Source organism: Stegostoma tigrinum, chromosome 11, assembly GCF_030684315.1.
Source record: "Stegostoma tigrinum isolate sSteTig4 chromosome 11, sSteTig4.hap1, whole genome shotgun sequence".
NCBI classification, from domain to species: Eukaryota; Metazoa; Chordata; class Chondrichthyes; order Orectolobiformes; family Stegostomatidae; genus Stegostoma; species Stegostoma tigrinum.
The window spans coordinates 17,387,397-17,412,272 of record NC_081364.1 but is presented as its reverse complement, the minus strand read 5'-3'; the positions used below and the strand labels follow the sequence as shown (position 1 = coordinate 17,412,272).

The window sequence follows — 24,876 nt, the reverse complement described above, 5'->3', positions numbered from 1 at the left end:
GGAAGTGGTAGGCACAGTAAGGAAGTGCGATACTGTTATGCATTTTGCACTTGAAACGAGTGATTGGAAGCAAAGCCAACTTCAAGAAATATATCAAATGCGATCTAATTGTTACCTATTAAGTTGTAGAACTTGTACAGTTTTGCTTTTTGTCTTAATCGAAAAGAATGGTCAAGAATATTCCAAATTGTTTGATCCAGCAGACATCGAAGTTGTATTTTCTCAGTATGCACAACAGAAGGAAAACAGTTTGGTTCAGTTCAGCTCCTGGGAGAATCTGAAAATGGATCATTTCACATTAGCTCTCAGGCTGTAATTGCAGCAGCTTCCCATGATCTTCCCATTTCCAAAAATGAGGCACATCAGACTCAGACTCTGTTTCTTTGCAGATTCTGCCAGATCTGTTGAGTTTTTTCAGCAATTTAGCTTTATTTCTTCCCATGCAACTGATTCCACTTGTTCCAATTATAAAGTTCAGTCAGAGAGCAATAAAGCTTGAGGTTTTCAAATGTGGCCTAATAACCAATGCTGTTAGCTTCAATATAACAGCAGCATTAATGTTTTTGGTTTCTGCTGTTGACTGGTAATGAGAGTATGCATTTGGAAATTTATTCATATAACTATGGTAATACAACAAAGAACTACAGAAGTCTGGAAAAATGTCAAAGTGCTGGAGAAACTCAACAACTCTGTTTCTCTCTCTCTCTCTCTCTCTCTCTCACATATATATATTGACAGAGTTAGCGTTTTGAGTCCATTCTTTTCTGAAGGTCTCAGGACTTAAAATGTTAATCTTTTTCTTTCTAAAGATGCTGTGTGAATGGTTGAGTTTATCCAGCATTTTCTGTTTTTGTTTTGGAATTTATTCAGATAGTTAATGTTATAACTTAATAGTGGCTCCAGTACTGAACTGCAAATTCAAAAACAGGATTTTGAGCATTAAAATCTATCCTGGTGTTTTAGTCTATTAATGAGAGTGCATTTCAAACAGGAGAGTAATCTTAGGAAGAGATATTAAACTAAGGACTGTCATCTCTCTCCGGTGAAGGTAAAAGATCCCAATGCAGTGTTTTGAATAAAAGCAGGGAAGTTACTTCTGTTCCTCTTCCCCCTGATTATTTATCCTTCATGTCATTACCTTAGTATTCTTTATGGAAGTCATGTGGAGATAGTGGTGTGGTTGCTGGTCCAGATTAATTTTCTGGTGATAGGATTCAAATCCACCTGTAGCTGATGAAAATTTTGAATTCAGTTAATAAATCTAGCCTCAGTGGTGACAATGATGATAAATATTGAAGATATCTTTAAAAACCTTTCCAGTTCACTCATGTCCTTTATGGAAGGCAATCTGTTAGCTTGCCTGGCCTGGCTGATATGTGACCTCTGACGCACAAGCAAGATTTTTAGCTGTCCTCTGAAATGAAGGAAAAATGCTTGCTGTCTGAAAATTGGATGTTAATTCTTTTTTATTTATAACCAGTGATTTCAACTTGATGAACAGTAAAGCAGTTTCGGACTTCTGATGTAACGCAAGTCCCCTTTATTAATGGATACCTTTTGTTATTTCTGGCAAAGTATGCAGTTTCCAAGGACAGGAGCAAGAACTCTATATTGGTGGTACAAGATAGCTCTTTTGGACAATGTAGTTATGATAAATGGAAGGCGTGGAGGGAGGTTGATCAAGGGAAGATCTAAAGTGATGAGAAAAACAAATTATGAACGCAGCAGAGGCTTCTGGCTAGGAATGTTGAAAATGCTACTTTTGATGAGACCTGAGATTTGGAGCCAGTTGCATGAATGAATGCAATGAAACAGATTGGCTCACATTATTTATAACATTTGCATTTTAGCAAGCCTTATTGGATGAAGAATGCTTGGTTTTTGAGCATAGTTTTTTTTTAAGTTGATTTCTCTAGACATTTCACAGATCAGGAATGAGATATAATTGCGACGTGTTGTAGTTATGTGTTTGGTGCTTGAAAGTACATCTGCACCAGACATTACTTTGTTCCTCCAGGGCAGAAACGCACTGACATATGGTAATGTTTCAATTCTTTTGAGAATGAACAAGTCACTGTTTGTTGTTAGGTCTATGGTTTTTAACTCTTGTTACTGTTGAAATTTCATCAATATGTTCCTATTTAGATGGAATCTGAAATCAGTGATGCCTCTTGGGGTTTTGCAAAGTTTGTGTGCAAAATATTTTAACCATAAACCACCACTACTGTAGGATTTGGTTGCACCAAAGCTTGTAGCCTCTAGGGTGATGAAAGGCTAACTATTAGGTTCTCAGCAAGTTCTGATCTGAAGTTTGATGAACCATGCTCTGAATAAAATAATGTGTAAATGATTTGACCTTTTTTTTGCACACACAATGTTAGGACGCATATTCACACTAATTTTGTTTATTGGCCTGTGATTGGGTAGCTATGTTGAAAATAGTATTAGAATTTATTTTGCCCCAAGAAGTCACAATGAAGTTCTAATTGGTGCCCCACACATTTTTATTGAGAGCATGGTTTATTTATTCATTGAGTTTTTTGAGAAGGTGACCAAGCATGTGGATGAGGGTAGGGCAGTTGACGTGGCCTACATGGACTTCATTAAAACCTTTGATAAGATTCCACGTGGTAGGCTAATGGAGAAAATACGGAGGCATGGTATTCAGGGAGATTTAGCAGTTTGGATTAGAAACTGGCTTTCTGTAAGAAAGCAACAAGTGGTGGTTAATGGAAAATATTCAGCCTGGAGTCTGGGTACTAGTGGTGTGCCTCAAGGATCTGTTTTGTGACGACTGCTGTTTGTCATTTTTATAAATGACTTGGACGCAGGCATAGCTGGATGTGTTAGTAAGTTTGCAGATGACACTAAAGTGGGTGGAGTGGTGGACAGTGTGGAAGAATGTTGCAGGTTGCAGGGAGACTTGGATAAACTGCAGAATTGAGCTGAAAGGTGACAAATGGAGTTCAATGTGGATAAATGTGAGGTGATTCACTTTGGGAAGAATAATAAGGCGGCAGAATACTGGGTCAGTGGAAAGATTCTTAGTAGTGTGGATGTGCAGAGGGATCTTGGTGTCCATGTACATAGATCCCTGAAAGTTGTCACCCAGGTTGATAGTGCTGTTAAGAAGGCTTACGGTGTGTTAGGTTTTGTTGGTAGACGGATTGAGTTCTGGAGCCGTGATGTCATGCTGCAACTGTACAAAACGCTAGTGCGGCCTCACTTGGAATATTGCGTGCCGTTCTGGTCGCCCCTTTACAGGAAGGATGTGGAAGCAATGGAAAAGGTGCAGAGGAGATTTATCAGGATGTTGCTTGACCTGGAGCGAAGGCCTTATGAAGAAAGGCTGAGGGACTTGGGTCTGTTCTCATTGGAGAGAAGAAGGCTAAGAGGGGATTTAGTAGAGACATACAAGATGATTAGATAGGTTGGACAGTGAGACTCTTTTTGCTAGGATAATGACGTCAGCTTGTACAAGGGGGCATGGGCTACAAATTGAATGGTGATAGATTTAAGACACATGTTAGAGACAGGTTCCTTACTCAGAGAGTGGTAAGAGCGTGGAACGCCCTGCCTGCCAATGTAGTTACTCAGCCACATTAGGGGCATTTAAACAGTCCTTGGATAAGCATATGGATGATGATAGGATATAGTAGGGGGATGGGCTTAGATTAGTTCACAGATTGGCGCAACATCGAGGGCCAAAGGACCTGTTCTGCACTGTATTGTTCTATGTTCTACAGTTTCAAGATTTTAACTTTTCACATAAAACTGAGCTGACATGGCAGTCAAGTGAATTGTTTGCTCTCTAACCCAGTGTTAATCAGAGCTTAAAAGTATTGGATAATAGGTTGTCTTCTGTGTTCTTGCTGAAAAAGGAATTGTGGAGGAATGATGAAACTTCCACTCTTCAGGAGCTCCTTGATTATTTTTTGACCTTGGACTTGGAACTGTTGGTTTTCAGTATCTGAAATTTTTGTTTCTCAGGAATTGAAGCTGAATAATAATATACTTGAGTTTAGTGTATTGCCACATTAGGACCCTGGACAGTCTAAGATGTCACCAGATTTCTGACTATCATAATTCTGTATTTGATCTTAATAGATGTCATTTCTGTTGCTGTTTATAATTTTAAATTTAATTTTTAAATACTTTTTCAACAATGATAACATTGTTTCCTTTGGCTAGTAGACATTGCCATTTTAAGAAAGCTAGGACTGGACGTGTTCACGTTGATATTACATTCATATTGACAGAATTGCAAAAACACAAAAGTTTAGATATTGCTCATCTGAAGATGACAGAATCATCTCTCTAATTCACTTAGTAGTTTTTGTTACAGATGTAGTAGATGGGAGGAATGTTTGCTGTAGATCTTTAGTAGTGTGGCAAACACATTAGTCATCTATCTGTTGTGCTTCCTTTGTCGGTTCCTGTTGCTGTCCAGGGCACAGATGTTCTTGTTATCAACTTATCTTTTGTAAACTACTGTTATGATAAAGATTCGCTTCATGAGTAATATGTTTTATCTGCTGAGGGTGTCCCTGCAGCTGATTATATCCTGCTAATCGGAGCAGTGATTGTGAGGTGTTAACTGATTAGTTCTTGTTAGATAGAAATGTAGTTGGAGGGGTCTTTCTTTGACAGTGTGTTTTGAGTTTTACCTGACTTAGGCTTCTCTTAAAGTAGATCAGTATGCACGTGTATGTGTTCAAGATGTGCACTAAGTTATTGAATTGAAATTTTAATGTTTAAATATGTGCCAGCTGTAGTGTTTTTAAGGAAAGTATTCAAGCTTCGGATGTAGTTTAATAAGAGCTGAAAAACAGTAAAATTGGCATGTACCGTGAGGTGGTTTTATTAATGAAATGAATTTTGACTCCATGGCCAGGTAATGTTCCAGGGACCCGGTTTGAATCCCTCCATGCAGATGATGGAGTTTGAATTCAATAAAAATCTGGAATTAAATGTCTACGGATGACCTTGAAACCATTATAGACTTGTCAGAAAATTCCGTCTGGTTCGCTAAGGTCCTTGCTGCGGGAATGGATGGCCCTCAATGTGGTCGACTCCTAGTTAGGGATGGCAATAAATCTGGCCTAGACAGCAATGCTGTCATACCATAAATGAATAACAAAAAGGTTCCAAAGTGATGGCATCATGACCATGACAGGGAAACTTCAGGAACAGGAAGTGTGTCTCAGGAAGCCATGTTAAAAAAAATGAATGCGCTGTCTTAGCGATTCATTCCAGAGTCTCAGGAGGAGACATAGAATCTTTACAGTCCAGATAGAGGCCATTCGGCCCATCAAGTCTACACCAACCCTTCGATGAACATCCCTCCAAAACCGAGCCCTCCACCCTGTCCTTGTAACCTCGTATTAACCATGGCTAATCCACCTAGCCTGCTCATCCCTGCTTACTAGGGGACATTCTAGCATGGTGAATCCACCTAATCTGACGACGACATATCAGAAAGAATGCGGAGGTTTGCTAGGAAGAAACCAAATATGGTTGTGCCGAAAGAACAGAGAAGTTTGAAGTGAATGTGGTGACCCATCACTGAGATTTGAGAATCTGTAATGCTGTTGAAGATTAGAGGGTTAAAACTATTTTTTATGAACATGTCTAGTGAATTAGCACCATTGAAGAAATAAATTGCAAAAATACAACTTATGGTCTATCACACTGGAATCTGACTTTACCAGTCTTAACATTCACTGCGATCATAATAATGTCCTTTATTTACTTTAGTGGGTAGGTAGTTACCCGGAGACTTAAGATACTTATTTTGTTTTTAATAAAGCCAGGATAATTGAAGATTTTATGAAGCATATTGTTGTGAACTGGAATGCAATACCTGAAAATGAGGTGGAAGTAAATGTAAAACTTCAAAAATTCAGTATACTTGAAAAGAATTAGGGAGTAGACGAATCAGCACAGAATGAATTGATGTTCTGAACAGCTCAGTTCTGTGCTTTTAAGATTTTTATGCTTGGGTTCATAAGATAACATAACTTGCATTTTAATATAGTAAAATATTCCTTCCTCACAGGAGGACCATCAAACAAAAATGAACAAATAGCAGTGAGATGAATAAGTGTATTTTGGTGGTAGCATTTGGAAAGAACATTGAAAACACTGATAACTCTGTGCCCTTATTAATTAACTGAAGGCGTTTTTTTGTGCTTAAGCCAAATTGTTTCCTTCAAGGGATGGCACTTTCCACTATTTTGGCCATACGTTAGTATAAGCATAGAGGAATAGCCTAAAAGATGGGCTCAAATCCCAAAATGGGACTTTAGGCCAAAGCCTTATGACTCTGTTGTAAACTTTATCAATGCATCAGGCTGATGATTAGTTGGGGGAAGTGTTGTGTTAAACCAAGTACTGTGGAATATAACAACCTTATGATAAAATTTGAAGAAAAGCAGATATTTTCTGACATGGGAAGTATTTGTTCCTCAGCCAACATCGCAAGTGCACAGCACTTTACTACAATGCTATCTGTGGAGCTTGCGATGTGTAAATTCATTGTTGTGTTTCCTGTTTTATGCCAATGACCACATTTTAAGATGTATCTCACCCCTCAGATGTACTGAAGTCTTAAGAGATGTTGTTGTCCAGTCAGTTAGTTGGTAAAGACCATAAGACATAGGAGCAGAAATTAGGCCATTCAGTCCATTGAGTCTGCTCCACCATTCAATCATGGCTAATAAGTTTCTTGACCTCATTCCCCAGCTTTCTCTCAGTAAATCTTGATCCCCTTGACAATCAATGACCTGGTTTCCACAGCCTTCTGAGGCAGTAAGTTTCTTAGATTCATCGTCTCTGGCCAAAGAAGTTTCTCCTTATCTCCATTCTGAAAGGTCTTCCCTTTATTCTTAAGCTGTGCCCTCTGTTCCGAGAGTCTCCTACCAATGGAAACATCTTCCCAACATCCACTCTGTCCAAGCCATTCGGTATTCTGTAAGTTTCAATGAGATACCCCTTTATCGTTCTAAACCCTATTGTGTATATATCCAAGGATAATATTGGAACCAGTCTTAGTCATATTTATTTACATTTTGAAATATTACATACATTACCTCCTATTTTAGCAAATCATTTTACGTTGATGTCACTTTTAGTTTTTATTGCATTTGAGTGATGTTTAGTTCTGCAGTCACTTGGATAAAACCAGGAATATTCAGAAGCATAATTGACAACATTTAAACCTATGTCAGAGATTGTAATGAATTTCAAATCCAACACTTTAACTGCTCAGCCAAATATGATTTTGAGCAAATAATAATCAAATTAACTCATTGACACCCTTTTAAATGGGAACTGTCACAAAATGTGAACCAAATGAATCTTATCAAGTTGTCGTTTCCGGGGCTGTTGATGCTGACTCGTCCCTGAAGTACCTATTGATTGCTGAAGGCCCTGGCATATGACGAACACCATGTGCTTTCTTTCCCAAGGGCATCATTGTGTGGATGCATCCACAGAACAAGGAAAGGCAGTGGGTCAAATGACTCCACTCCCAACTGCCTGTTGCCTGAAACTGTTGATGGCCATCTTATTAGGCCCAAGATCAGATTCGTGCTTGAGTAAGACCCCATTTAATGCTTGCACCTCTGTTTATAATTCACCACAATTGACACAGTTATTAGAAGGTATTTTATAAATTGAAAGTCCTTACCCTTTTCCTTCAATTTCAGTTACCACCTGCAGTAATCCCCGAAACCCAGCCATTCAGACTGTTCACTGATTGTAACTGAAAAGTTGAGAGATTTTTGTAGGCTGTACATTCCTAAATAATGTTTTCACTTATTAGGTGTATGAGAAGTCTGAGAAATGTTTCTTTGGACGAGAGCTGCCTAATGTTCAAAGTCTTCTTGTAACTGAGAATATGAGAATTTCTAGGGTGGTTGGTTAAATAGAGCTGACGTACCACCAATCTTCATGGTGTTGTGTATTGCCAACTATCACCTATCTGATTTTAATTATTTTTGCTGACAGAATTTGATGGGCTTAAGCTTTTCGCCATGTATGTGAAGAAATGGAAGTGTCTGGAACAGGACTGAAAATACACGAGGGCTTTGGGCGAATTCGGCTCCGAAAGCCACCAGAACACCTGGAAAAATTCAATCATGGGGGCGACCAATCAGAGAAAAGTCACCCCCGTAAGTAGAATGGACAGAATCGGTGAGGACATGCTCCTTTAGTCATGGGCTGATTCTTGCTCCTGCTTGCTGCTGATAGGCTCATAAGTGAACCTATTTCCAGCAAATGTGGGAGGGAAGCTGCTTTGACTGGAGGAGCAGCCAGCTGTTAGGAAAGTAAGTGATGGCAGTAACTGGGCAAACAGATCCTGTGCTTTTGCGAGGTAGAAGTGTGTGTCAGTGATTTTGAAAATGTTGTTAATTCATCCTTATTGCCTTGTGCTAATTTAATAACTGCGTTTAGGAAATTAATGCTTTCCTCACGAGTTGTGGCTTTAAGTTTACTGGACATTTGATAATCACAGAAGTGTTAACCGCGCACATGATGGCTATTTAACCTGTTCTACCCACATCGACTTATTAAGTCAACTACCTGATGCCAGTGTCCTGCTTTCTCCCCTTACCCTTGTAAATTACCCATGCCTTTGCACAGTATTGACGATACTCATGCGTTATTCTAATTCTGCTTCTGTATCAGTCCAAATATCTTATACTGTATATCAGTGCAAATACAGAAGGTATTGGAACCACATTGCTGCATCAAGTAAATGAGTGAGAATGAAAATGGAACTCTTGAAACCAAGAATTAGCTCTTGAGAAAATGTGATGAAGCACCTTCTTTTAGTGGAGGGTAGTGTTTTGTGCCCTGGATATGGAATTGCATGGCTTGTCTTGAAGTATTTTGTCACATCGGTAGTAAAACAACAAATAAGGCTTTGAGGTCTGGAGATTTGGTGAATTAGTGCTAAATGGTTTACAAATTCTCCCAAAAGTTGTATATTATTTGAATTGACTACTGCTAATACCCTTTTATTGGGTCAAAGTTTTGATTCATTTCCGATTTTAGAATGTTCACTTCAACGAAGAACGAATGATTCCCAACCCAGAGAACTGCAGAAAAGTGGACTTTTGCTCCACCACACATTTTACAAAAGGTTCAGTAAAGTGATTTCAGAATGGAAGGAACGAATGCAGGAGAAGGCCATTTGTTTCCTGCCAGGAGACTGGATCATGGCTGATCATCTACTCCAACATAATTTTCCCATTCTGTTCTTGTATCTGTTGTCTTTAATATCTAGAAATCTGTTAACCTCTGTCTTGGAAAAACTCAATGAATGATCCACCACAGCCTCTAGGATTGTGGATTCCAAGGATTTACCACACTCCAAGTCCTTGTTTTGTCCTTGCTCCCACTGAGTTAGGAACTGTTTGACTGTCTTTAGGTGGTTCGCCATCCCATTCTGACTGTCTTTGGGTCCTCTTCTTTCCCATTCTTTATTAGATCAGTAATTAATGAAGAAAAAAGTGCCCCACTTTAGCAATTTTTAAAGTACATTAAGCTGTATGGTCACTTATTAAGTATTAAGGATTATTTGATTTGATGTATCAGTGATAATGGGAACTGCACATGCTGGAGAATCCAAGATAATAAAATGTGAGGCTGGATGAACACAGCAGGCTCAGCAGCATCTCAGGAGCACAAAAGCTGACGTTTCGGGCCTAGACCCTTCATAAGAGAGGGGGATGGGGTGAGGGTTCTGCAATAAATAGGGAGAGAGGGGGAGGCGGACTGAAGATGGAGAGAAAAGATGATTGGTGGAAAGGAGAGTATAGGTGGGGAGGTAGGGAGGGGATAGGTCAGTCCAGGGAAGACTGACAGGTCAAGGAGGTGGGATGAGGTTAGTAGGTAGGGGATGGAGGTGCGGCTTGGGGTGGGAGGAAGGGATGGGTGAGAGGAAGAACAGGTTAGGGAGGCAGAGACAGGCTGGACTGGTTTTGGGATGCAGTGGGTGGGTGGGGGGGGTGGAGACGAGCTGGGCTGGTTGTGTGGTGCAGTGGGCGGAGGGGACGAACTGGTTGGTTTTGGGATGAGGTGGAGGAAGGGGAGATTTTGAAGCTGGTGAAGTCCACATTGATACCATTGGGCTGCAGGGTTCCCAATCGGAATATGAGTTGCTGTTCCTTCGGGTGGCATCATTGTGGCACTGCAGGAGATGAGTTGCTGTTGCTGCAACCTTCGGGTGCCATCATTGTAGCGCTGCAGGAGATGAGCTGCTGTTCCTGCAACCTTCGGGTTGCACTTCCTACAGACAAAGGGGGTGGGCCATGGGCGCCCGCATGGGCCCCAGCTATTACTGCCTCTTTGTAGGTTGTGTGGAACAGTCCCTCTTCCGCATCTACACAGGCCCCAAACCCCACCTCTTTCTCCGTTACATTGATGACTGTATCGGCGCTGCCTCTTGCTCCCCAGAGGAGCTCGAACAGTTCATCCACTTCACCAACACCTTCCACCCCAACCTTCAGTTCACCTGGGCCATCTCCAGCACATCCCTCACCTTCCTGGACCTCTGTCTCCATGTCAGGCAACCAGCTTGTAACTGATGTCCATTTCAAGCCCACCGACTCCCACAGCTACCTAGAATACACCTCCTCCCACACACCCTCCTGCAAAAATTCCATCCCCTAGTCCCAATTCCTCCGCCTCCACTGCATCTGCTCCCAGGATGAAGCATTCCACTCCTGCACATCCCAGATGTCCAAGTTCTTCAAGGACCGCAACTTTCCCCCCACAGTGGTCAAGAACACCCTTGACCGCATCTTCTGCATTTCCCACCACACATCCCTCCCACCCCGCCCCCGCCACAACCACCCAAATAAGATCCCCCTCATTCTCACACACCCCCCCACCAACCTCCGGATACAACGCATCATCCTCCGACACTTCCACCTTCTACAATCCGACCCCACCACCCAAGACATTTTTCCATCCCCACCCTTGTCTGCTTTCCGGAGAGACCACTCTCTCCGTGACTCCCTTGTTCACTCCACACTGCCCTCCAACCCCACCACACCTGGCACTTTCCCCTGCAACTGCAGGAAATGCTACACTTGCCCCCACACCTCCCCCCTCACCTCCCCCCTCACCCCTATCCCAGGCCCCAAGATGACTTTCCATATCAAGCAGAGGTTCACCTGCACATTTGCCAATGTGGTATACTGTATCCATTGTACCCGGTGTGGCTTCCTGTACATTGGGGAAACCAAGCGGAGGCTTGGGGACCGCTTTGTAGAACACCTCTGCTCGGTTCGCAATAAACAACTGCACCTCCCAGTCGCGAACCATTTCCACTCCCCGTCCCATTCTTTAGATGACATGTCCATCATGGGCCTCCTGCAGTGCCACAGTGATGCCACCCGAAGGTTGCAGGAACAGCAACTCATATTCCGCTTAGGAACCCTGCAGCCCAATGGTATCAATGTGGACTTAACCAGCTTCAAAATCTCCCCTTCCCCCACTGCATCCCAAAACCAGCCCAGTTCGTCCCCTCCCCCCACTGCATCCCAAAACCAGCCCAGCTCTTCCCCCCCCCCCCCACCCCCAACCCACCCACTGCATCCCAAAACCAGTCCAGCCTGTCTCTGCCTCCCTAACCTGTTCTTCCTCTCACCCATCCCTTCCTCCCACCCCAAGCCGCACCTCCATCTCCTACCGACTAACCTCATCCCACCTCCTTGACCTGTCCATCTTCCCTGGACTGACCTATCCCCTCCCTACCTCCCCACCTATACTCTCCTCTCCACCTATCGTCTTTTCTCTCCGTCTTCGGTCCGCCTCCCCCTGTCTCCCTATTTATTGCAGAACCCTCACCCCATCCCCCTCTCTTATGAAGGGTCTCGGCCCGAAACGTCAGCTTTTGTGCTCCTGAGATGCTGCTGAGCCTGCTGTGTTCATCCAGCCTCACATTTTATTATATTTGATTTGATGTAACCTGAACTTGGTTGCTTGGATGACTTTTTGATTGCCAGGATTAAGAGGTTACTATGCTCAGTCCTAATGTAAGATTATCAAATGGGTTTAAAGAGAAACTCAGTGAATCATTGACAGCATCCTTGTAGTTTGGAGATGAGTATTTTTAGCACTTTAACATAAGATAACACTGTTGTTTAAAAATTTTTGAAAAATTTACACGAGTAACCTGTAACCATGTAGCACTAATTCAAATAATTGATTCTGTTCTAGGTTTCATCATCCTCTCCAAGCACTCGCTCAGTATAAACAGATTCTGTGAAACTGTTTCCAATCCATAGGTGAGCTTAAAATCCTTTATCCCTCCCATCCGTTACCAAGACCTCCACAGCATTGCTTTTTTCAACTCATCAACCCTTTGCGTCTCCAGAAATGTCCATGCTTTGATAACTTCTATGCTTAAGTTAATCAAAGTGCTTCTTACTTTGGATATTCTTTTCTCAGTGGTCTTACACAATCTTTGATTCCCCGTTGTGAATACATTTCTGCATTGGTACAATTTCAGACTTAGACCACTTATGCAATCCTCCATCTCCTCATCACATCAATAGTGGGAACATCTTTGGCCTCCTTCATGTCGTGGAAATTTCAGTGGAAACCAGATATTTTGACTGATACAGTAATTGTCAGGGAATAGAGGGATACAGACTGTGTAGAGGGAAAAGGTTTTAGTATAGAAAGATGTCATGTGTCGGAATAGACTGGGTGCGCTTAAGGGCCCATTCCTGTGCTGTACTGCTCTTTGTTCATTAAACCAGTCTGCCCTGCTCTTCTGTCCTTGAGAAACAGTCACAAAAATAACTTCCGTTCCAAGCTTTTTTTGGAAACCTTCTGGATCTTCCACTACATACTTCAGCATCCTTTTCTTTGATCTTTATTAAGATTTTGAGAGCATTTTGATATTAATTACATATTCATATTCCTATGATATTGTTCATTGGGGTTAAAAACAAAGGATACCAAAAAATCCTTGTTACTTAAATTTGGGACTCGGAACTAGAATTCGTTTCTCTTCAACTTTTCCCTTTGTGTCCTAAGGATGATGATTTTATTATACAAAAAAGTTAAATTCTGCATGTCACCATCTTGGTACCTTGTCCAAGAGACTTTGTTTTTGTCTGCAAGCTTAGGTGGTGGTCATTGGCAAGCTATTCAGTTATAGGGACGCTGTAGTTGAATATGATCCTGTCATTACTTTATCCTTATGCACGTATGTATTTTCTAATATAAGTCATGGGATTATGGGAAGGAGCTCAATTTCTGGCTGATTATTAGCTAGGAAAGTCACTCCTAGTTTGCTGAGGTCATTTGTGTGCTTAATGTCAGTCATGTTGAAATCATCTAACTCTGCACAGATCTGTAGTTGAATCTGAGACCTTCTATTGTATGGCCCAGTTGTAGGCTTTATGTACCAAATAGTCACTGGGGATCTCTAAAAGACAACATTTTGGCCTGTGTTATTTTTGAGCAGAAAGTGATGAGGTTTAAAGTTCCACCACAATTACAAAGTGGCTATCTTAAAGAAGATGAATCTTTCTGTAATGCTGTGGGCAAATAAACATGTAAATTCATGAGCAATTTGAGAGCAGGACTTTAACTCCGGCGTTGGAACTTTGATACACATTCAGTGTCTCTTCACCTCTCCCTTTATGACAAAGCTGTTCAGCAGGTTATCTTTGTAACCATGTTGTGAGAGTCAAATTTGAAAATAACTTTTGTGAGCATTTTCCTTGTTAAAAAATCTCAATTTCTTTGACAATCTGTTAGTAACTAATCAAGAAGGGTGGTGCATTATTAGAACATAGAAAAGTACAGCACAGTACAGGCCCTTCGGCCCACGATGTTGTGCCGTGGAATAATCTTAATCCAAAAATAAAATAACCTAACCTACATTCCCCTCAATTCACTGCTGTCCATATGCATGTCCAGCAGTTGCTTAAATGTCACTAATGACTCCGCTTCCACGACTACCACTGGTAAACTATTCCACGCGCTAAAGTCGTTGACAAAGTAGTTTACTCCATTCCATGCTGCTATTATACAGCACAAGCAATGTTTTGCACAAGCAATGTTTTACACAAACATGTTGTGTCTGTTATGCCAGAATGATGTTCTGTATACCATGCAAATGAGTTAGGTGGTGTATGAACTTCAATACTGGTGTATGCCATGTACATAGGCCTTGTATCCAAACGACTGGTGAATTATATCAAACAGTCATCCCTTTGCGTCGATTTATAATGTGTAGATCATTGACCGTGCTCCAGCAGATTGTGTTTTCAAAACTCTGAACAAATATCTAATGCTGGATGTCATTCCATGAGTGGACATTATTTGCTGAACAGTTCTGAGTGCTAAGAATGACTGTTTAAGATTATCAGTTGTGTTTGCAATATGGCTCGCTTACACATGTGAGAAGTTATTTATGTTCAAATGTAAGCACCTGTCGTTTTTGAATTAAGCAAAAGCACAGGACGCTGTAGTTTCTGGGTATATTTTCCATGGCAAAATTGCCCATAGTTTCCAGGATATGTAGGTTAGGTGGAGTAACCATGGGAAATGAAAGGTTACAGGGATAGGGTTTGAACTGGGTGGGATGCTCTTTGGAGAGTCGGTGTGGACACGTTGGGCCGAATGACATGTGTCTCCATTGTAAGGATTCTATTCTAAAGCAGGACAATACCTCAACCGATTAGTGTTGACCTAACTTAATCAGTATAATTGTCTGATGTGGGATAAATTGGTATTTGCTTTAAAATTTGGTGCTCTTGCATATGCCTTGATGGATGCTAGGCAAAGAACTTTGACAGCATGTCTTCTTTTTCCAGTGCTACTAAAGTAGCTTCTCTAATTTGTGTGTGCCTAAATCAACATGGTTCTCGGACCTCGTCTTGTTTGATTCTGAACTGAGCTTCCAACCTGATTTTCTGCATTGCTAACACCATCACCTTCCACTTCTGTAACATGTGACACTACCCCAATTCAGCTTGTCTATCGAAACCCACATATCTGTGCTTTTGTTAGTTCTGAACTTGACTATTTCAAAGCTGCCATGGATAGGCTCATGTCTTCCACTTCCATAAACGTGAACTCGTACAAGACTCTGCTGCTGACATCCTAAATCACATCAAATCCTGATAGAACCCAACACCTTTCCCATCCTTGTAATCCCTCCTAAGATGTCAGTAGACATTTCTTGTCCAATTATAGAGTCATATGGCACGGTAACAGACCCTTTGGTCTAATCAGTCTTTGCCAAGCATAATCCCAAACGAAACTAGCCCCTCCTGCCTGATCCTGTCCATATCCCTCCAAACCTTCCCTATCATATATCCATCCAAATGTCTTTTACATGCCACAATTGTACCTGCACCCACCAGTTCATCAGGGAGTTCATTCCACACGTGAGCCACTATCTGTATTAAAAAAAATTGCCCCTCATCTTTTTTTAAATCTTCCTCTTCTCACCTTAAAAATGTGTCCCCTCGTCTTGAAATGCCCTATCTTAGGGAAAAGACAATTACCAATAATTCTATCTGTACCTCTCATTATTTTATAAATTTCTATCAGACCACCTCTCAACCTCCTACGCTCCAGTGGAAAAGATTTTAGCCTATCCAGCCTTTTCTCATAACTCAGACCTTCTGTACTTGGCAGTCCTGGTAGATCTCTTCTGAATCCTCTCTAGCTTGATAATATCTTTCTTATAACTGGGTGACCAGAGCTGGACACTGTATTCCACAAGAGGCCTGACCAGTGTTCTGTACAACCTCAACATAACGTCCCAACTCCTATACTCAAAGGACTGAGCAATGAAGGCAAGCACGCCAAATGCCTTTTTAATCATCCTATATGTCTATATGTGATGCAAACTTTAAAGAACTGTGTACCTGCATGCCTCGGTCCCTCTGTTCTACAACACTACCCAGGGCCCTACTATTAATTGTATAAGCCCTTCTCTCGTTTGTTGTACCAAAATGCAATACCTCGTGTTTATTCAGATTGAACTCCACCTGTCATTTTTCAGCCCATTGACCCATTTGATCAAGATCCCTTTGTAATCTTAGAAAACCTTCTTTGCTATGCCGCTGATTTTGGTGTCACCTTTACACTTACTAACTGTGCCTTCTATATTCTCAACCAAATCATCTTGAAACAGTAATTTTCACTGCTTCAATACTGGTGGCAGCACCTGCAACTGTTGAAATTGAAAGCTCAGGATTTCAATCCCAGACTCCTCCAACATGCGTATCTCCTTTTTTAACTTTTTGATCAAAGTTTTGCTTACCTATGCTGATATTTCTTTGTGTTTGTTTCGTAAAGCCCCTGCAGAGCACCTTGGGATGTTTTACTATATTAAAGGTGCTTTATAAATGGAATTTGTGAGCTTGGTGGTATGGACATGAGTAGAAGAAAAAATGTGTTGGAGTTTTTCTAAACTGCAAGTTTAAACTTTAGGAATAGAGGGGTTCCGAGATGACTTTGATACTATTTATTGCTGCTCCCCATATTGAAACTGTCACTTGGATACCATTCTTTACCTTCATTCTATTTAATTTCTACTTCATTACACTTTAATTCTAAATGTTGCTTAATTAATTATTAGACACCCTCTTCTTAATTCATCCACGAAACAGCTAGTTAATTTTCCCAACTGCTGCTAGTCAGATGTAACATCCTGGCACTGCTTCACTGTTGCCATTGACCTGCCAAAGTCCTTTTGAAGTGTATCTGAAAGGAAGCGTTACTAAATTCCTTCTGTTAGTTTATTTGTATCTGTGGCAGTAAAGCTCGGAAGACCTGTCTGTTCAGCAGCTTCTAATGCCTGTGTGTCACTGCTTGTAGCAATGGACCTGAAAAGACCTCAGTATTGAACTGTGCCGGTTTCATCTGCATCGTTGCATCTGCATAATTTTAATCATGAGTATAAAATAAAGAATTGGATATAAAATGTTACACCTACAAATGTGATGTAAAGCAATAACTTGATATTGGATGTCAAAGTTTATAGATTTTAAAATGACCAAATAAAGTACTGCAGTAACATCCAGACTAGGAGCAGCAGCTGTTGTTTTGTGACAATCGTACGTGATGAGCATAAAGTTTTTCTATTAGATTTGAGATGAAAGAGAGGCTGGGAGAGTGGGAGTCATAAAGATCAACTTCTCCATAAAGTAGCGCCAGTCCAGTTTGTGTGTTTGGGACAGTTTTTAACTGAGTCCATGTACTTGGAAAATTTTTATTTTGGTGATACAGCAGCAATGACATTATTTACAGATTTATAACACAGGTTTCAGAATTTGAATGCTAAAATCAAACCATGAACTACTGATGATGGAAAACTGAAACGAAAACAGAAATTGCTGGCAAAATTGAGCAGAACATTGATGAAGAGTTAACGGACTTGAAGCGTAACTCTGCCTTCTTCCTGCAGATGCTGTCAGACCCGCTGAGTTTAGCTAGCAATTCCTGTTTTTGTTTCCAAATTTGAACAGTTTTGATTGAAGCCTCTAAATTCTTAATCTATCACATTTGATAAGCCTGTGAAGCTGTCTATCTAGACATCTGTCATTCTGCTGCACTTTCAAATTGTCAACTGCTTCCATAACTTACAGTGATAGTGAAACTTTTTGTTTTGGAGACTTGTTTTACTCTTGCTATGTTGCTGACAGCCCTTGATAAATTGTTCAGTGTGCCAATTCAGTAGTGCCCCACCTGGTAACATTTCCTGTTCTGGTTTACTGTCCCTGTATCATGTTTTGCCACTTGATTCTGTTTGATGTGTCAGTAGTTTGTTACATTGGTCTTTTCTGTGATTGTAAATCACAGTTCTCTATTCTACTTGTTGAATAACATGTGGATTTGCAAGATTTAACCGAAATGGAATAAGTGCTCACAATTAAGAACGATGTAGGCAAGAACTGAATTCTTGTCTGTCTTTTTGGGCATGGTTATATAAAACAATGATTATATAAAACAAAGAAGCCATTCAACCTATCAAACCTGTTTCATGGCAGAGCAACTCGAATGACTCCCTAAGTTTATTTTTAAATTATCTCTGCTAGGAAGCATATAACTTTCAACGTCAACTTTTGTCTCTGGATATTTCATTCAACGATTACTAAGTAAGTGAAAGATATTTCAATTTCCTCCAATCTTTTTTTTCCTCGCTCATTTTAAAGACTTCAGCATCTTTTGAACAGCAGCTGTTGGAAGCAGATTGCTCTTGTCTCCAGAATAGTTTTCCTTGGAGATAAAATACCTATCGTTTGTTAGCCTGGCTGTACACAAGTACATTACTACAGATGCACAAACTCCTGTTGCCCTTAATTTGCTATGCAAAGACTTAAAATGGGATCTTCCGAATATGCATGATCACCAAAGTGGTTGGTAAATTTACTGTTGAACAGTGGATGATCTGATCATGTGGCTGCTCGGGGTCATGTGGGTGCAGGATGCACATTTGTGCTGGGTGCTGATGGTGCTGCTTTATACTCTAGAGTAGAGTATATACTCTGTTTTGTGCTTCAGACAAGCATCTAATTGTCATCCATCACATTTGGAACAACTAGACCCATTCCTGCTAACCTGATAATTTAAAAAAAAATGTATTTCTGATTGGAATTGAGAACATTTAGCTTCATACTTGTAGAATCTCAGCCCATATTTGGTTAGATTTTCAGTTATAATGCACTGAAGTTAGGGCATCAAGACCTCATATCTTTGGATGTGGTCTTGAGCATTTGCCATATTTGTTCAAAAAACATGAACATGGATCTTAAATGATCATAAATTATGATAACTTGTAACCTTATGAATATGATAAAGATCATGCTAGCTTTCTGTGAACAGTTTTAATGAAGCAAACAGTAACATAATTCCTATGATTCAGTATCATTAGGATTTTGAGGATTCAAAGTGTGCCATTGTGATGGTACTGTTTTTGAAGTGTTTACATTTGAGTTTGTCTGTTGGAACTGGGGTGGCATGTTAATTTCTTGATTTAGAGCAACAATGGGTCAAGACTTAGTGAATAGGACTGATGCAGTACAGTTTGCTTAACATTTTTGGAAACTTTTGTTCTTGTTGGCCAGGATTCTGGAATCATTTAGCTCAAATAGAAGCTATTGTAATAACTATTCATTTTATCTCCACTACTATCTAATCAGGTTTTATCTGACCTTGAGCTACTGAAGGAAATTTAAATTTGTGAATGGCATTGTTAAAGCCTTTGGATCAGGCTTTGTAAAGTTCCACAAGGAGTCACCCATTTAAAACAGATAACAAGGACTGTTTGATCTGAGAGTAGTGAATCTGTAGAATTCTTCACGGTAAAGAGCTGCAGAAGCTGGTCACTTAAGTATATTGAAACGTGAGGTCGAAAGATTTTTCATCTATAAAGGCATGAATGAATATAGGGGAAAAGAAAGAAAGTGGAGTTGAAGAACCTTTTAGAGGGAATTCTGAGAGACAGGATCTCCAGGCATCTAGAGAGGCAAGGACTCATTTGGGATATTCAGCATGGCTTTGTGCGTGCGAAGTCGTGCCTCAAAAATTTGAGTGTTTTGAAGGGGGACCAAGAACATCGATGAGGACAGTGTGGTAGACATCTACATGGACTTTAGCAAGGCCTTTCACAAGGTACTGCATGGTGGGTTGTTGAGTAAGGTTAAATCTAACCTAAATCCAGGGAGAGCTAGTCAAGTGGATACAAAATGGGCTTGACGGTAGAAGATAGAGAGTGGTTGTAGAGGGAGCAAGAACTGTAGATGCTGGAGCTGGAGGAACACAGCAGGTCAAGCTGCATCAGAGGAGCAGGAAAGTTGACGTTTCAAGTCAGGACCGTTCAGAAGGGTGGTGGTAACGGGTTGTTTTTCAGACTGGAGGACTATGACCAGCGGTGCGTCACAAGGATCGGTGCTGTTATTGCTGTTCACTGTTATTTGTCATTTAGATCAACGATTTGTATGAGAATTTAGGAGGTATGGTTAGTAAGTTTGCGAATGACCCAAGATTAGTGGTATATGGGACAGTGAAAAAGGTTTATCTCAGAATGCAATGAGATCTTGATCAGCTGGGCCAGTCCGCTGAGCTATGGCATATGGAGTTTAATTTGGATAAATGCAAGGTGTTGAGTTTTGATGGGTCAAACCGGGCCAGGACTTACGTAGTCAATGGTGGGGCCCTAGGGACTGTTATAGAACAAGATGATCTAGGGCGACAGGTTCAAAGTCCCTTGAAAGTGGAATCACAGATGGACAGGGTGGTGAAGGGGTTTTCAGCATGCTTGCTTTCATTGATCAGAGCATTGAGTTTAGGAGTCTGTACAAATGTTGGTGAGGCCACATTTGGAGTATTGCATGCAGTTCCAGTCACCCTATTATAGCAAGGATATTAATAAACTAGAAAGCGCAAAAAGATTTGCTAAGATGCTCCCTGGACTGGAAGGTTTGTGTTACAAGGAGAGGTTGGAAAGGCTGGGACTTTTATTTCTCCCCACCCCCGGAGCGTAGGAGATTCAGGGGTGATCTTAGGTGTCTATAAAATCATGAGAGGCATAGATAAGGTAGATAACTAATGCTTTTCCCCATAGTAGAGAAGTCTAAAACTAGACGGTATAGGTTTTAGGTGAGAGGGAGAAATACAAAAGGTTGAGAGGCAATTTTTTTCTGAGTGGCGAGTGTCTGGAATGAGCTGGCAGAGGTAGTCATAGAATCATAGAATCCCTACAGTGTGGAAACAGGCCCTTCGGCCTAACAAGTCCACACCGAACCTCAGAGAATCTCACCCAGACCCATCCCCCTGTAACCCACCTAATCTACACCTCCCTGAACACTACAGGCAATAGAATACAGCTTCATCATTTAAGAAACATTTGGACAGGTATATGGATGGAATAAGTATGGAGGGCGATAGAAAATAGGTGCAGGAGTAGGCCATTCAGCTCTTCGAGCCTGCATCACCATTCAATATATTCAAGGCTGATCATGCAGTTTCAGAATCCTACTCACACTTTCTCTCCATACCCTTTGATCTCTTCAGCTGCAAGGGCCACATCCAGCTCCCCCTCAAATATATCTAGCGAACTGGACCAAATTGCTTGCTGTGGAGAGAATTCAACAGGTTTAAAACTGAGTGAGGAAATTCTTCCTTAACTCAGCCCTGAATGGCTTATCTCTTATTCTTAAGACTGTGACCCCTAGTTCTGGACTACTTCAACACTTGGAACATTGTTCCCAAATCTAGCCTGTACAGCCCCATCAGGATTTTATATGTTTCTATGACATCCCCTTCCCCCGTTCTTCTAAATTCAAGTCGGTGCAAACCCATTGGATCCTGTATTTCCTTATTGTTCAGTCCTGCCAACCTGGGAATCAGCCTGCTGCACCTGCATGCCAGCCTTCAGCGACCGTTCCACCATGACACCCAGATCTTGTTGCACCTCACCTTTTCCTAAACTGCCAAAATTCAGGTCATAATCTGCCTTCCTATTTTTGTGACCAAAGTGAACAACCTCACATTTATCCACATTATGTTGCATTTTCCATGTATTTGCCCACTCGGCCAGTCCAAGTCACCCCGTAACATCTTAGCAACTTCGTTCCAGCATACCCTGCCATCCAGCTTAGTGTCATCTGCAAATTTGGAGATATTGCATTCAATTCCTTCATACAAATTGTTAATGTATATTGTGAACAGCTGGGGTCCTGGCCCTGAACTGTGCGGCACCCCACTCATCACTGACTGCTACTTTGAAAAGGACCCGTTTATTCCAAGTATCTGCTTCCTATCTGCCAACCAGTTCTCTATTTGTGTCAATACATTACCTTCAATACCATGGGCTTTAATTTTCCTCACTAATCTCTTGCATGGAAGATTTGTCAAGCATGATTTCCCTTTAGTGAATCCATGCTGTCTAGGAAAGATTCTGTCACCACTTTCCAAATGCTCAGTTATTACATCTCGATAAATTGACCTGGTACTTCCCCACCACTGATGTCAGGCTAACTGACCTATAATTGCCTGTTTTCCGTCTCCCTTCTTTAAGGAATGGGGTTACATTAGCTGCCCTGTAGTCCTTTGGAACTCTTCAGAGTCGACATAATGCCGGAAAATGATCACCAATGCGTCTGCTATTTTTAGGGCCACTTCCTTAAGTGCACTTGGATACAGAGTATCAGGCACTGGGCACTTAGTGGGTTTTACACCCGTCAATTTCCCTAATACCATTTCCTGACTAATAAGGAAGTTGGTCCTTCATGCTTGACCCTCTTTCCCATAGTATTTCCTAAAGGTTATTTGTGTACTCCTTTATGAAGACCAATCCAAAATATTTCAGTTGGTCTGCCATCTGTTTGTTATCCATTATGAATTCACCTGATTCGAACTACGAGGGACCTAGACTTGTCATCACCAGTCTTCTCCTGGTGAGAAAACATGGACCAAACATGAAGAAAATATGGACCAAATGCAGGCAAATTGGACTGATTTATTTGTGAAAACTGGGCAGCATGAACAAGTTGGGCTGAAGAGTCTGTTTCCATGCTGTAGACCATCTACCAGTCTATGACTTCATGATTATGCAGACTTCATGGGCTGAATAGCCTATTTATACTCAAAGACATGTAGTTTGTATGAAGCTTGGAGAGGATGCTGCTCCAAAAATGCTTTTAGACGATTGGAGGGGGCAGTACTGGGAAAAACACTGGGCTAAATTATTTTTATAATCTGCACTTAAAGGTGATGTTGTAATGTGTTTGGCAGTTAACAATATGTCTCATTTTTCTGTTTTATTGTGAGGTTTCTTACAAATCGAGCTTGAATATTGGTTGTACTGTTTCTGAATGAAGTGTGGTATACTATCCATGGATGAAGGTTTCACCTGCACAAGAACTGTGATGTGATTGAGTCAGGTGATGCTACGCAGGTGGAAATAAGTTGCCTCACTGATGCCACGGATATGTGGCTGGAAGTTCATCTTGGTGTCAAATTGTTTTATTACACTTCTGCAAAACATTTTGGATCAGGTGCAAGTATAAGTTGTTAAATTTATTAATGTTTCTGGATTCCAAAAACAAATTGAAGACTAATTTTTCTTGATTTATTTATAGAAGAGAAGCTACGCGTAATTAAATTTTCTGGGTAATTGTGCTGAAACTAGATAATGAATGCGCCTGTGCATCCACGTAGGTGGGAAGCTGATCAGTCTGCTCACTAATTTACAGGCCAGAAGAGATGGAAAATAGAACTCCTTCAGATGTGACAAATATGACAGCTTGCTTTGTAAAAGAAATGAAACAGCTGCTGTTTTGGTTTCTGTGTTCACATCAGCCTGGCAGATTTCACTTACTATTTATTACATGGTGGCTGAATTTGTGATGCTGTTTACCTGAATCCAAATTTTTTTGCATGAAATAAAGTGACAGTATATTTTTGATTGGTTTACCTTCATTGATTTTCTAAAACATGCTGTGGAAGGATGTGTGAACAAGTGCCATTTTTAAATATAGGTGAGAAAAATGTGCATTGTTCCAATTGAGTTGCATCTATATTCTTCTAAAGAGCATGAATTTTGTTAACTTTGCTATTTACAAGAGATTAGGCGAACATCCTCTCACAACTATACCGGTTTTGATGCTCTCCATCCTCCCCAGGACAATTTACAGTGACAGTGCTGTTGTTGTGTTGGCTTCTAGCAGTATGCCAACACAGATGCAATAAATGGTTGGGATATGTAGGTCAAACCTTGAAGACTGAGCTATTATTTAACTGAGCAAAATGGTGGCTCTGTCCCAAGATTCAGGAGTGGCTCCGATATGGAACTTAGTTATAAGCATCTTACAAGCTGTTGAGATCCATTGATTGATTAGATCACTATTTGTGTTAAAAAAATCTCTTTATTCTGGAGATAATTAAATGTAATTTTGTCCTGGACTTTTCCATTTAATGTGCTAGTTGTTGGTCAAGTTGAATGATTTATTTTAATATATTTAGAATTTAGTTTTTAATCTAAATTTGATACTTTCATTTAATTTAGGAGGGGTTATTTCCCTCAACTTGTTTAATCTGGATACATCCTTGCCTTAGCAGTTCACAGGGATTTAAAATCTTTATTTCCGCATTCTCTCACCCTGATAACAATTTGTACAGCATTGTAATGAGTTGTTGGATGTGTGGGTGAATTCAAGGTGGAATCTCCTTCTCCCACTTGAATAAATTTTATTCTTTTTCCATTATTGTCTTTTGATTACCTAGGTAACAAGATTGAGAACCTGTGGGGGTGGACTACAAATGTGAATCCAGATAAATATTGGAGCATGTTGCCCCATAATCTCATCTCAGACCCTTGAACATTTTATACATTCTGTTGAATAATGATGTACCGTGTTTTTTTTGATACCAGTAACTGATGTCACAGCCTCCTCTAGTGGCAGAAATATGTAACATTTTGTCTTATTCAATTCACTTTCCACTTCGCACTCTCCTCATAGTTACAAATTGTGTCTGCATGTTCTTGATCTGAATCTTTTGGAATTGCAAGCTATATTCTTCACAGTTATTTGCTGATATGTTTAGTAAACACAAGCTTATTCTATAACATTTTCCAGCCAGTGTACCCTGCCTATGAAAAGCAGTGGCTATATGTCAAAATAGCTGTTTGGTTGTGAAGCATTTGGCATGTTCAAAGTATGCAAATGGAAAATATTTCTCTTTATTTCTGTCTAGCAAATAAGAATAGAGTCTTAATGACTACAATGCCATTACTGATCCTGCATTAGCTTCTCTTACCTTGCCCATCGTATTATCTTTGCCCCGACCCCATCTCCTATTTATTATCTGCATTCTGTACTACAG

General features: G+C 40.6%; 1 protein-coding gene across 14 annotated transcripts in view; it reads left to right on the top strand.

Moving 5' to 3' along the window:
* The window catches only part of setd5 (SET domain containing 5), a 165,767-nt gene that overhangs the window by 32,947 nt on the left and 107,944 nt on the right, over positions 1 to 24,876 (top strand). For 5 of the 14 annotated variants that reach the window (XM_048547467.1, XM_048547469.2, XM_048547477.2 and 2 more), the window contains exons 2-3: positions 8,011 to 8,174; positions 12,235 to 12,302. The exons of 4 other annotated variants lie outside the window; for them this stretch is intronic. The gene's annotated coding sequence lies outside the window, so the exon portion shown is untranslated. The remainder of the gene's footprint in view (positions 1 to 8,010; positions 8,175 to 12,234; positions 12,303 to 24,876) is intronic. 5 more of the 14 variants (XM_048547475.1, XM_048547474.2, XM_059649792.1 and 2 more) reach the window with 2 other exon arrangements.